Here is a 15680-nt window from a genome sequence, read left to right on the forward strand (position 1 = left end):
AAGCATATATATATATATATATATATATATATATATATATATATATATATATATATATATATATTAGAATTGTGTTTCATGAAATAAAGTGATAAACCCAAATATAGCTTCTATAATCATCGATAAATGACACATAGTAAGTTGAGCCTCATTTAGATGAGACCGGGGATGGACCTAATTCACCAGAATGCATAAGATCGAAGAGGTAAAAAGCACGAATGTCACTTTATTAAATGGTAGAGCATAATATCTTACAAGCAACCACACTACTTAAAAATATTATGAATGCTTAAAGGACCTATAACACCAATAAAGGCTAAAAACTATAAACATGACGTGACCATATGTCGTTACCAAGAATGCTAAATATAAGAAACAAAAGACGAATGACTTAAATGAAAGCATGATAAATCAACACCGGAGGCAACAATATCAAAAACTATGGGCTGCTCCAAAACACATAATTCTCCTAGCCTACATCCGATCCCAATCACCCTATGAGATCTTGAACCATGTAAACAACAAAGTGAATAAGAAAAGAAAAGCCAATGGCCAAATTAACATAAATGGCCGATTGAAGCAAGAATCAATTTAAGTCCTTCCTAATAAATAAAGAACTCTTTGCCACATGACCTCTTCTCCTTCATTTGGACACATGTCATTTTTTAGAATTTTAGAATTTACTATTTTCCACTTGTCATTTTATTGTATTTTTCGTTTTATTAAATTAAAATTCCTCATTTAATATGTAAGGTAATATATATGTAAGGTATTTATTAGAAAGAGTTTATAAATGTAATGTATTCAATACATCAAAGCCTCATTAATGTTATTAATTCTAAATTTTTTCTCATTTTCCTTATAAATTCAAACTTTTCAAATTGTTAAAATTTCATAATTAATTTTCTTTAAATAAACTCATGGGTGTCACACCTAGTTTATGAATATAATAGACATTAGTAAGAGATTACATGAGGGGTAACAACATAACCGATACCCTCTACTATCATCGATGTAGCAATACCAGACATAACAAAAAATAATTGTTAGGAAGTAATGCTGATAAAACACGAAACCAAAAGCACACAAGACATTGTATTTACATGGTTTGATGAAGGTGACCTACATCCACAGGAAGGAGGGGAATATTATCTTAACAAAGTTCTCAAACAGAGGTTACGAGTACAATTAAACAGAGATTTGACATACTCACTAAGGATATAAAAGACGCAAAAGAAAAAACGACTAGCATATATCCATATTTATAAACTAGGGATCAAAACTAAAACCCTAATAGGCCAAGCCCGTCAATCTATAGGCCCATGAAATAAGTCAACCAATCACATTTCACAATGCAGTAGATTTTAGAACCGTCATCCTTGATATACTTTGCATGAGCATCACCATCACACATGGTGGAGCATCATGATCCACTGTGGCTCGTCATGATGCAATAGTGGCACATCAAGATCACTACGGCTCCTCAACCATCATGGTGGCACATCATGATATATTCCTTGAGCATCTTCAACTTCTGAGCCTCCTTAGACAATATTGAGTATCGTAGTGAACATCATAGCATAAACGGCTCAACCAGGGATACCATGGATCGTAAGGGACACACATGGCACACCCTTGTACCAAGATATCACATCATGATTGAGGATAGAACATCTTGTGCAAGGTATGGGGCATCCACCTTAACAAAATGGTGCACCCACTCTAAAATGTCGCATCCTTGCTTCATGGCTCATCGAGGATGATCCATTCCCTTCCCAGGTGCTCCATTCCTTTCTCATGTGCTCCACACCCTTCTTAGATGCTATATTCCTTTCTCAGGTGCTCTATTCCCCTTTTTAGATGATTTGTTCCTTTGTCGCATGATATTTTCATTTCACAGATGATCCGTTCATTTATTAGATGTTCCATTGAACTCCAAGTGCTCCATTGAGTTCCTAGAGATCCATTAAACCCAAATGCTCCAAATTCTCAAGTTACATTTAACAATAATGAACCTAGGATAATGAAAATAAATGTGACAAGTGAGGTGACATATAGCATGATGCATCAAAGTTTGATATTCATAAGTATGAAGGAATACATGAAGTATTGGAGGAAGACAAACTTAAATAAGACATAAATGTTGACATTGCAACATGATTGGAGGCATGGAACTCTCTAAACTACTAAAAATATAAGGATCCAAAAGATATAATGGTGTGAATAAATCCTAGGAACCAATATCTAAAGAAGGAGAAACAAGAACACTAAATTGTGGAGGATGACATTGTAGAGCTTAGGGGAGTGGATGAAATTGACCAAATTGCTAGTTTTGCTGAGGCTGTAACTGACTAGATATAGTTGCTTCTGCTTTCCGATTCTAAGTGACAATGGGCACATAGACTTCCAGTGGATTTTCTATTTACAAAATGCACACTCATAAAATGCAACTTTTGGCTGAGTTTTACAAAATGCCCCTATCAAAATGATATTTGAGATGAGTTTTATCTACAATTAGCCCATCAACAATACCTTATATATTTTTTGCCACTAAAAAGTTCTTCATCACATAACTCAAATATGCATAATTTTTTCCATCAAGTTGAATACTAATGGACATAATCAAATCAAATCTTGGAGGCATATTGAAAATAACAATTAAACAAACAATCTAATACTAACTGGAGATATAAAATGGAACCAAAAATAAACGAACGAATGATACAAGAAAGAACAATCAACCAATTAGCAAGAGAGAACAAATCATATCAAACATAAGACAGAAAAGAATGAGAAAATCATACCAATTCGATCCGTGAAAATTGTTCATGGAAGAACGTCTTCCACAACCATCAAATAGAAATGTAGGATTAAATAAAGCTCTGATATAATGTGAACTAATAAATTGTATAAATAAATATTGCTAGGATCTTATTATTTTAAATTGTAAAATACAAGGTAAAAGACAACTATAAATAAGGAAAGTTATCTAAGAGAAACTAGATAAGAGGTTAAATAAAAGCTTAAAACAAAATAAACCCAATAAGTATTTATTAAGTTAACACTTAATATTTGAAAAATAATAGGACAAGAGACGGTTAATCTTTGATTTTGAAACTATCCAACGATCATTATTTTAGACCCCTTATATTTTCATCATTTATAATAAAAAAAATTAACATTGCTTTACGGTCTACACCCTTTGATTTTTCATGTTAGATGATTCCAACCCTAAACCCATATGAATGGCTTTAAGGATCCATCCCACCTTTTCCAATCTACATGCCACATAGACACCACATCAATATTTCTCTCACTTCTCACTTTTAACCCCTAACTCACAATACATCAAAATGAATCCTTCATAACACACACCCCTTGGTACAAGTTTTACAACACATGATACAAGTGGAGAGAAGAGAAAACATCGGCTTAAGTAACCCTAAAATTCCACCATTTGGTGGTACCACACATGCATGGAGTAATGTAGCTGACAACACTGTTGTTAGGACGTAGGAAATTTGCTTCGATTCCGTCAACACTAATGACAAAACCCCATAGGAATTTGATTAAGTTAAACTCACTATTGCCGTTTGTATGTCAAAGAAAGGTTAAATACATAAAGATTTTTGATCCTTAAAATATTCCTATCTTTAGGTTCCAAGACCTTTTCTACTTCATTCAACACATTCGTTATCCACCCAAATTCCCCGCAAAAATTACATTATTTCCACATAATTAAGAACTGTATGCAAGACTTTAAAATTTGACATATAATACACATCAAGACTATAAGATAATAATTTTATTGATTATAGAGAGGATTTAACTGATGGGCTTTATAGGTTATAAAACTATGCATGCGACGAAAAAGTACGTAACTCCTCGGTTCACATGCAACCTATTTGGATCTCTGTTTTCTCTGTTGATATCAATAAACTATGAACATCAAGAACCCTAGCAAACCATACGTAATTTCAAAAAGTACAATAAAGTTAGGTTTTACATACCTTTTGATTATTATAGCAAATAATCAAACCGAATCCTTCTTGAAAAGTCTTGGAAAGCTAGCACCAGAAATCTAATGCCTCTAATGGTTTGTACCCAAAACCTAGTAACAAGAAGACTTTAGGAGAGAGGAGAGGGGGGGGGGGGGGGGATTTTCAGCTATCCTTCTTGGATTAGGAGTGGACGAAAACTAGTAGGCATGGGGTTCTATTTATAGTTGAACTAAGGAACCCTAGAAATCCTAATTTGTATATAATAATATTATTTCAAATTAGGTAATTATCTAAATCCTTAATTATCTTTAAGGATTAATCTAGAACCCTTAAAAGGCTCTCAAAAATTGTCTATGACCCATGCAAGGTTCTAGAATCCCTCTTGTTCAACTATTGAACAGTTTCAGCTTAAGTCCCTACACTTTTAATTAATCCAATTAATCCTAAAATTAAATCCAATTAATTTCTGATTAATTAGTAATTAAATAATATTATTTCTATTAATATATTAATCTCATAATACATTAACAAATCATTTATTGTTATTTATTAATCATATAATAAAGAAATAAATCAATCTCTCTTTCCAAAAGTCATTCCACACAATTACTAATTATGAGGGCAACTCAAAAAGGACCTCGCTTCCATTTTCAGCTTTATACCAATTTAGTTATGATCTTATGCACCTTAATCCAACAGTATCCCACTTGGATAAGTCTATAACTACATTTGCAAGTATAACCAAACAACAAAGAATGCTTTTCAAAGCTACTGATGAACTCTGATCTAATCAGACCTTGACCCTAAGATAAGTGATCAAATATTCCTTCGTTCTTCAAGATATTGTATGGACACGAGACATGGGTTACAATTAATCTTATTTTCCAAGATGTTGTTTCCGAATTTCCTGACTTGTGATGACGTCATTAGGCTACTAATTGAACACATTAATTTAGTCATTATTGGGCCCAACACTATAATGTCAACACCAAATCACCGAGGGGACAAAAGATATCACTTTCCAGGTTAGCGAAAAAGGAATGAAAAAACCTTGACTATATAAATGTATCTTTTACTCATCAAATCATACATGACACTACGTTTTATAACATCATGTTATTGATGCGTTTATGCAATACCAATGCATAACCAACTTGTAAATTACAAGCTTATATATCTCAATTTGACGAATAAAAGATATCATCGTCTTAGAATTACTCATGATTGAATCTATGAAGTAATCTTTAAGCGTGGATTTATCCAATACTCAAATCTCCATTTCTAAGTACTCATGAATATCATAGCAATCCCATTGTAATGTCTAATACCCATAGACAATCCACAATCCATATAGCAATCTTAATTCACTACTTACTTCCAAAAGTGTGAGCGACTGTGGAATTTTGAATAATCAAATCATTCAGGAAGTAAAACATGCAAAGCAAAACACAAGAATAAATATTTGAAGAAGCAATACACATACTCATAAATAATTCTCAATTTTTGAATCACCAAAATCAATTACATTTATTTTGTTATAACGGTTCAAAATGTCAAATAACTACTAAAACTAGCATCGTCTCTTAAGCCAATGCTCCTAGCATGCTGGTTGTGTTTAACCCTACTCTGAGCCTTCATGAAAGGATCCGCGAGATTGTCTTCTAATGATACTCGCTTCACCAGGAGATGACCTTCAACCTTATGTCTACTGTAATTATACTTTCAATTGATATTCGTATATCTACCATGATCCTTTGGTTCTTTGGTCAAAGCAACCGCGCCTTCATTATCACATAAAGCTCTATTGGTTCTTGAATGGTGGGGACTACTCTGAGGTCTTCGATGCAGTTCTTCAACCAAGCCGTCGTAGAATCGGCCACCATTGACTGCTTGGAACTTTACCAAGTCACTGCTCCACCATGCAACAAGAAGACCCAGCCAGACTGAGGACAAAAGTTGTCTCGATCAGTCTGAAATATGGCGTCACTAAATCCACTTATTTTCAATGTATCACTGTCGCCAAGAAGTAGAATCATATACTTTGCTCTCCATAAATACTTGAGAATATTTTTCACTACAATCCAATGGGCTCTACCTGGATTACCCTGAACACATCAGGGCGAGTACACGTCATAGAATACATGATCGATCCTACAGATGAAGCATATGGGATTTGACTCATGTCATTTATCTCTTCCTCTGTACTGAGAATTTGAGTCTTACTCAATCAAACAGTACAATTAATGGGTAAATTCCTTTTCTTGGGGTTCTCCATATTGAAACATTTCAATACCTTCTCCAAGTATGTACTCTGGCAACGACTAACGAGGCGTCTCTTCTTGTCCCTCAAAATCCTTATCCGAAGAATATAGGTTGCCTCCCCTAGACAGCGAAACACTTCCCAAACCAATATTTCACTTCCTGCAAGGTTTGAATTCCATTTCCCATCAGTAGTATGTCATTGACATACAATACTAGGAAAGTCATTGTACTCCCACTAGCTTTGACATATAGACATGACTTATCCTCACACCTAGAGAATCCAAACTCTTTGACCTTCTCATTAAAGCAAAGATTCCAATTGCGAGATGCTTTTTTTAATCCATAAATGGATTTGTCAATCTTACACACTTTATCAGGATATTTGGTATTTTCAAAACCCTCCGGCTTACTTCATGTAGACATCCTTATATAACTTCCCATTAACGAAAGTGGTTTTGACATCCATTTATTATACCTCATAATCATAGAAGGTTGTTATATCAAGCTTATCGTGCTTTGAGTGTGTGTACCTTCCCATCCATGTCGGTCTTCTTTTTGAAGATCCATTTGCAACATACTGAAACGACCCAAAATACGACCCAAAAATTTTAATTTTTATTATAACAAAACCATGAAACTAAGTATCACATAATAAAACCATACGTTGCGTGTTTCAAAAACCAGGATAAAATACTATGAGAAAAACTGTATCACCACTGTATCCAAACATATCAAGAAACTGAATCAACTCCCAGGACAAAAACTGAAGTTGTGGTGTGTACGATGCCATCATCCCGAGCTCTTCCCTTTGCTTGCGGAAGTACCTGAAACCAAAACTGAAACTATAAGCATGAAGCTTAGTGAGCTCCCCCGAACTACCACATACCACACAATAACAAATAAAGCACATACTGGGCCTTGCCCACTGCATCGGACCGAAGTCCGGAACTAGCTGCATCGGACCGAAGTCCGGAACTGACTGCATCAGACCGAAGTCCGGAACTAAATGCATCGGACCGAAGTCCGGACCTGACTGGGACCTTGTCCCCTGCATCGGACCGGAGTCCAGAACTGACTGATCATAGCATAACATAACACATATCAACTAATATAGACACATATACTGCATACTGCATCGGACCGTTGCCCAGAACACATAGCACATAATACATAAATCCTATCTGAGCCACGAAGGCATCAAACATAGTAGCTACTGCATCGGACCGAAGTCCGGAAACTACTGCTAACTGATCGGGCCGGCATTGTGGCCTTAGACCCGTTCCTACTGGAAGGAAACTCACCTCGTGAACTGGCTGCTGTGTGTATGGCTCTGGAAGCTAACTGTTGCTGCTCCGGTATCTCCCCGGCTACAAATCCATAAACACACTCAATCAGATACTAATCACTGCATTGGGTAAAATGACTCTTTTACCCCTGGTCAAAGTCAACTCTCCCGGTCAAAGTCAACCTACAGTTGACCTAACTCGCTGATTTGGGCCGTCAACTCGCCGAGTCCCTATTCTCACTTCTCAACCCTACTCGTGGCTACTCATCGAGTACCCTCTCGTTTCAAGAACTCAGGCAATCTGCATCCGACTCGCCGAGTCATATGAACAACTCGACGAGTTGTTCTTGAGCTAAGAAGATTGTCTTGGACTCGCCGAGTTGTATGAACAACTCGTCGAGTCCCTCCATCACTGAGTCTGCCCTCCAACTTACTGAGTCCACTCTACTACTCACAGGTTCCCACTCGACATCACTCAAAAGGGGAAAAATCGGGACTCACGGCTTGACTCGCCGAGTCGCATCCATGCAGCGACTCTAAACTCGATTCTACTTGAATCCAGCGTCTAAAACTTATAGATTTGGGCTTCCTTAGCTCGATTAACACGTAAAGATTCTATCTTTACGTGTCCATAAGCATCCAAGAAGATAATAAGGCTCAAAAAGCATGATAAAGGCTAGATCTAGGGTTCTCATGCAAAGCAACTTCAAAAGGCAATAGATCTGGGCTCTACAACTCCTAAATGAACAGATCTAGGGATATCTCGACCTATTAAGGCATCCATACAACTATAAGGTTGGAAAATACATCAAACTAGCCCTAGAAATGTTCTAATGGAGGTTCTAAGCATAAAACAGGAGGATTCCGAGAAATACCTCAAAGAACTCTGATTCTGACCTTGGATCTTTGCTCTACACCTCTTCTCTTTGTTCCTTTCTTCTTCTTCTTCAAGCCTTCAAGAATCCACACAAAAACACTTAAATCAATCAAGGGATGGGTTTAGGGTTTCTCACAGCTCTCTGAGGGTGAAGGAGGCGAGTTTGGGGCACATAACACTGCTTAAATAGGGAGCAACCCGGGGATTTAGGGTTTCTTTCTGGAAGGCAGACTCACCGAGTCCTGAATATGGACTCGCCGAGTCACCGACTAACACGTGCTCGAAATCCCGCCCCTACTCGACGAGTTAGGCTATAGACTCGTCGAGTCCCTCTTGAAAACTTCTAACTAAATGCCACGGAAGCAACATACCAGAAATGGGCGTTACACATACTGTCTTTTGACCAAGTTCATGATCAACCAAATTCCAAAATTGGTTACCGTACATGGATTGAATCGCGCTGTCCATTGGTGCCTTCGACCTAAGAGTACAATGAAGAGACTCACCTCTCAGACAATAATCAACAACTACTACACTCATTATTGAAATCCAAGGTGATATAGCCAACATAGACATTCCTACAAGGTAAATGATTAGTTCCAAAAACTCAGAGTTACTCAACTCAGGTCAAAGATTTAATGTTCAAGACAAAGTTAATTTTTTTAATTGACCTCCACATCCTGGCCATCCTTGGCCATGTCGCGGTCCATGGGTCTTAGCCCAATCTGATTCCAAGTTAAAAAGTCAAAGTGCCATCAACACCCTTAATGTCGTGTTGTTCCTTGGACACACCGTGGGCAAAAAATGACAAAACAGTCTACTAGTTTTGGTTACCACGCCGTGGCAATCTAGTGCTATGCCACGGGGACTAGTCCGAAAGGCTTATTCGAGTTAAACTTCTCTTAACTAATTTTCAAGGGCTCAAAATCCTAAATCTACTCTTTCCTAATGTCTTGATAAATATAGTTTCCATCTTTATTTATTAAGATACTCCATTAAGACAAGATCTCTAAATCTAGATTCTAAAGGTCATTTAAGAAGCATCACTCATCGATTATGTCCTTAACCACCAAATACACAAGCTCAAATTTTCCAGAAAGCTTGTAGTGGTCCTATTGATCCCTAAAAATGTACATGCATTCCCAATGCATGTCCTCTCTCAAATCTAGGTCAAAAAGAATAAATAAGACCTAAAACTCATGCAATATTTCCAAATCACAATCATTTCTCAGATCTATGAGATATAATGTCCGTGGGACTCCTAAGAGTTAAAAAGTAGAAAAGTTTATCTCTCTGCTCCACTCAAAATCCAATAAAAGAGTTTATTAAGCAAAATAACTCTATATCTCTAAGGAGAAGTTACAAGACTTGATCAAGAGTCTTACAAGTGGTCTAGAAAGGTGATTTCAAAGGTTGGGGAGTGTTGCTTGTTGGTCTCTTGCACAAAATCTACTTCTACTTCCTTCAAAGCCACAAAAAGCTTGCAAATGAGCTCAAAATGTTCAAGGAAGATAAGGTTTACGGTTTCTGGGGGTTTGAGAGCGATGGAGGCTGAGGATGAATAAACCATAGCCTCCTCATTCCTTTTAAATAGAGTGCAAAGCCCATAAATTTGGTTTCATTAAAATCAGGTGCAACGTCGTGAAACATATGGCCACGCTATGGTGGGTATTTAAGTCTTGTGATATTTGAAAACATCGCCACACTGTGGTGAGGCTCCACCACGTCGCGATCACCCAAAATGAAGACTTAAAAATATAATGGATTAGTTCATAGCTGAAACGAGTGTTACGACTCTCCTCCACTTGAATAAGACTTCATCCTCGATGTCCTCTGCTGCAAATAACTCTGGATAATTCTCTCTTATCTCTTCTTCGTTTTTGCAAGTCCACTATAAACCCTTCCGATGTTGCCATTGAACCTTCACCAAACCCACTCCCTTGTTTCGTAGCGTCTTCATCTTCTGTTCGAGGATCGCAATTGGTCTCTATATATATTTTAGGCGTTCTTCAACCTGAATGTTCTCGAATGAAACTACCGTGGAATCGTCAACCAAGAATTTCAGCAGCTGAAAGATGTGGAACGTGCTTTGAATCTGACTAAGCTCGATGGGTAACTCTAAATTGTACACAACCTTGCCCACCCAGGCAACAAGCTTGAACGAACGAATATATATTGGGCCCAACATGGACCCCTTTCAAAATCGGACGACATCTTTCCATGGTGACACCTTCAGAAGTACCATGTCACCAACCTGAAACTCGAGATTGGATCGTTGCCGATCCGCATAGCTCTACTGCCGACTCTGAGCAATTTGCAATCTCCCGCGCACCTGTTGTATCAACTCAGTAGTCCGGAACACCACCTCCATGCTACATTGACTCGTTGACCAACCTCATCGCAGCAAATAGGGGTTTGGCACTTCCTCCCATAGAGCATCTCGAAATGAGATCTATCGATAGTGGCGTGGTAGTTGTTATGTAAGAAAACTCAGCCGATGGGAGGTGCAAATCCTAACTACCACCCAAATCCAACACACATGCCCGAGGCATGTTCTATAGGTTCTGGATAGTCTGCTCACTCAGTCCATTAGTTTGTGGATGGAAAGCCATGTTAAAGTGAAATCGAGCACCCAACTCCTCATAGAATAACTTCTAGAATATAGAAGTGAAACGTACATCCCAGTCTGAAACCACTGATATCCGAACCCCGTGACATGCACCCACCTCAGAGATAGAGATTTCTGTTAACCTGTCTGCCAATCTGCTCTCTTGGACATGGATAAAATGCGCAATCCTGGTCAATCGGTCCATAATGACCCAAATCGAATCCCCCCCTTCACATTATCCATGGTAACTTTGTGATGAAGTCCATCGTGATCTCTTCCCATTTCCAAATGGGGATAGATAACGTCTCCAACTTGACATGATGTTGCTGATGGTCCACCATGACTTTCTTGCAATTCAGGAACCTCTCCACATACCAAGCCACATTCTGCTTCATGTAGGGCCACCAATAACAAAGTCAAAGATCTCCGTACATCTTTGTCGCTCCCACATGGATGGAAAACCTCAACTTTTGAGCCTCTTCCATTATAATCTGCAGTGTACTAACGAAATACGGAACCCAAACACTATGATGCTAAGTCACCAATCCCTGACTATCATAATCAAAAGAGGACACCTGAACCACTATGCACTTGCTCTTCCGGTGCTTCTCATTCAAGGCCTCAACATGAGCCTCACAAAGCTGCAACATCAATTGAGTAATCACCATCATCCTCAGACACAAATGTTGGATAGGAGTACTAGATTTCTTGCGGCTAAGAGCATCGGCCACCATATTGGCCTTTCTGGGGAGATAAACGATCTCACAATCATAATCCTTCACCACTTCGAGCCACTAGCACTGCCTAATGTTCAGATTCTGCTAATCTATTAGATATCTGAAACTCTTGTGGTCCGTGTAAATGATATGTCACACCCCAAAACCGAGAACGACGGAAACGTTCTGGGGCGGAGGACGTCATGTATAATATCAACAACAATGTAAAGTAGTAAACAAGCAACAACATCATCCATTGCATTAATAAAATAATTATTATACAATTGTATTCTGACAAATTTTGATAAACACTAGAGCATAAATCAAAATGAAAGATAAGTCTTGAATAAGCTCCATCTTCCGTTTTTCCTTGCATCGGTACCTGTCTATGATGACCTGAGGATACAAGTAATTTTGAAAGCGAGTATCAGCTTTAAAGCTGGTGAGATCATAAGTATTAATGTGTCTTAATGTGTGAAAACTTATAATTTCTAAGACTTGACATTGCTTTGAAAGAAAACGAGTATAAGTATGAAATTATTTGTAGCTCAACTGTATATGTTTGAAAATCCCTAGAAATCCCTATGATTCCTATTAGTAACAAAAGGAGTCTTCTACCAAGACTTAACTGTTCTGTGTGTATGTGTCTCTTGTAAGAGTATGTATTTTTCCAAAGTATAACTATCATTACTCAAAATATCTTTTGTATATTTATGTTTAAGTGAGGTTATCACTGAAATATGTACTGGAAAAATTAACGTAGTACTAAATCGTAGCTCTAAAAGGGCTACTATTTATCAACAGATAGCATCTACATTGCCGCGCTTCCTATGAAAATTCGCGAAGTGAATGTAATGGGAAAGGAATGGTACTATGGTGTAGTGTCGAACTACAACCGTACCTATTACCTTAAATCTAGGGTAAACCTACCAAGTACCACAGTATTTGGATATATATTTAGGTATATATATCAATACACCGATACTCAACTTGCCTTATTTGATGGATAAGGTATAATGTGATGTCTAGATCCCAGACTGTTTCGCTCCCCTATCAGAGGGATTTTAGGACCCACACACGACCCCTGCATGAATGCAAGCCGTGAGCACCACATTACCTGCGATCATGTATACTCGATATAACCATCACGTTCGTAGTGTGATTTATCAGTATAGTTAGATCCTAAACTGGTTCTGAGCTATAGCCCCTAATGACGTCTATCCTATGTATATGAAAGCGTACTCATGTAAGTGTGATCACGTAATTGTACTTATGGTGTACTGAAGTGTTCTACGTGTGCTAGCTGTAATGTGTGATCTCTTTAGCTAGCATGTATTGTCATGTAAGTGTTCTAGTATAATTGTATATGTTCTCGTCCTAATATAGATGTATATGTATTTCACAGCAACATTCTAGAAAGTATTGACTCATGAATGAACTGACTCGTTGTATGATATCGTGTTCTAGTAATAGTTCTAGTATCTTCCTGAACTACCCATATGGTAGCTTACTAGTGATCTAAGTGGTACGTATGGACATGGATGTATACCCTTGCTACCCAAGGGCATAGGATGAATTTGAAGGACCTTTTATGACTTTATGTGTACACATGATATATAACTAATATTTAAACGACCTTCGGATGAGTATCCAATATCCCACCAGACCACATTCAAATCGAGAAAAAGGAAATAGGGTGAATAGCCTTCCTAAGTCTTTTAAACATTTCTTATATAACTATACATATAGAGGCATGCAATTTATAATACAAAAGCATTAATAAGTTTGGTAAAACATTTGAAACATAAATATTAGTTTAAGGAAAGATCGACTTGATGTCAATCTATAAAACAATTTGAAGGCATAAGTTTGATAAAACAATATAAGTATAAGGAACATTTGTTTGAAACACAGTTGTAAATAAGTTTGAAATATGATAAACAGAGTAAGAGGTACAGTGAAATAAGGAGTTTAAAACATATAAAATGTTTATAAAAATCATTTGAAGGAAACTGTTTGGTAAAACGGCTAATGAGTAGCCAAATCTTTTGAATGTTGTATATTAATCACATGTGATTGATGTAATAAGTAATATACTCCTACTTACTAATCACATGCGATTGACATAATAAGTAGCATGATTCTACTTGTATCCCCCCCCCCCCCATAAAGCATTTAAAAGTAGTTTAAAACATTATTTAAGGGGTATGAACTCACATGAAAGCTTGAAGATAGCGAGATGGAAAACCGGGCAGAGTTTCGTCTCGGGAAACGGATTTTCCTCGGGATTCTCGGGAATCTCGGGAGTAAAATCGACCCTCGGGACTTGAGCAAAAAGACCAGAGCTTCGGGTTATAACGGGCACGAAAAACGAGGCAAGATCGAGAGAGAAATGAGAGAATTGAGCAACTTTTTCGGAAAGCCTCGCATCCTATTTATAGGAAGGCTGAACCGCCTCCGTACGCGGGGCGTACGCTCGTACGCAGCGCGTACGCGTACGTCATGCGTGACCGAAGCCTCGACTGCCTCGGTTCGGATGGGACGGGTTGCTGGGTACGCGGGTCGGATGGGACGGCGGGTCGGACGGGACAGCGGGTCGGACGGGTCGGAGCTTCGGACGGGTCGGACGGGTCGGATTCTTCGGATAGTGCGACGTGGACGATCCGAAGCCCTTGATCTCAGTACGCGGGGCGTACGAAGGTACGCAGGGCGTACTCCGGACCTATCCGATGACTCCCCTTCGGATAATACCGGGAATTTATAATTAAATTTATATTTATTTTAATTAAACTTCTAAAATTCATATCTCCCTCATACGAACTCCGTTTTTGACGTTCTTTATATCCACGCGAAGGTGAGACCATGATCTACAACTTTCGTTTAGATTTCGTTGGCAAATTCCGAAATTATTTTTATTATTTATTTATTAAAATGACGTGATTAAGGAATTTCTTCTAAAATTCATAACTTTCACATCCGAAGTCAGATTTGGACGTTCTTTTTATGCACGATCATAGATTGAGGTTGTCTATAACTTCCATTTAGATACTTAAGGCTAAAAACTATTGCATCGAAATTTCGCGTTTTACGATTAATCGCTGATGCCGGTTTTTCCGAGAATCTTCGGTTGGTCATAACTTCTTCGTTATAACTCGGATTTTAGGGTTCTTTATATGCTTGGAAACCTTGATACGATTCCTACTACTTTATTTAACCCAAACAAGATTTTAGGAAAGTTATATTTTGACCTAAATTTGATTGGTTTACATTACATTGTCTCGAAATATCGGGTTGTCACATGATACAACGAACCCTATACAAATAATGAGGGAAAAAACCACAACCCCCAACTCTAAATTATGAGTATGATAATTCGCCTTGTGAGGCTTCAACTGCCTCGATGCATAAGCAATCACATGACCCCTCTTCATAAGTACTATACCCAAAACTGTGATCGAAGCATCACAATAAACCATGAAATCCTCCATGCCCTTGGGTAGGGCCAAAATTGGAGCCTCACACAACTTCTGCCTCAAATTCTCAAATGTCGCCTGCTGCTTAGGCCCCCGATAGAAAGTGATAGTCTTCTTTGTCAGTTTGGTCAATAGAATTGCGATGCTGGAGAAGTTCTCGATGAAACTTCGATAATACCCTCCTAACCAAAGGAAACTTTGAATCTCAGATGGAGACCTCGGAACCTCCCATTGCATCATGGCCTTGATCTTGTCTGGGTCGACCAAAATCTCCTTCTAATTGACAAGGTGCCCCAAAAACGGCACCTCACGCAACCAGAACTTACACTTAGAGAAATTGGCATAAAACATCTCCCACCTCGGAGTCTACAGAACTTTTTAGAGATGATCCTCATTTTGTTCCTTGGTCTTAGAACAGACCGAAATATTATCAAATAAATACAATGACAGATCGATCC

This window comes from Lactuca sativa, chromosome 7 (assembly GCF_002870075.4).
Source record: "Lactuca sativa cultivar Salinas chromosome 7, Lsat_Salinas_v11, whole genome shotgun sequence".
Lineage (NCBI taxonomy): Eukaryota > Viridiplantae > Streptophyta > Magnoliopsida > Asterales > Asteraceae > Lactuca > Lactuca sativa.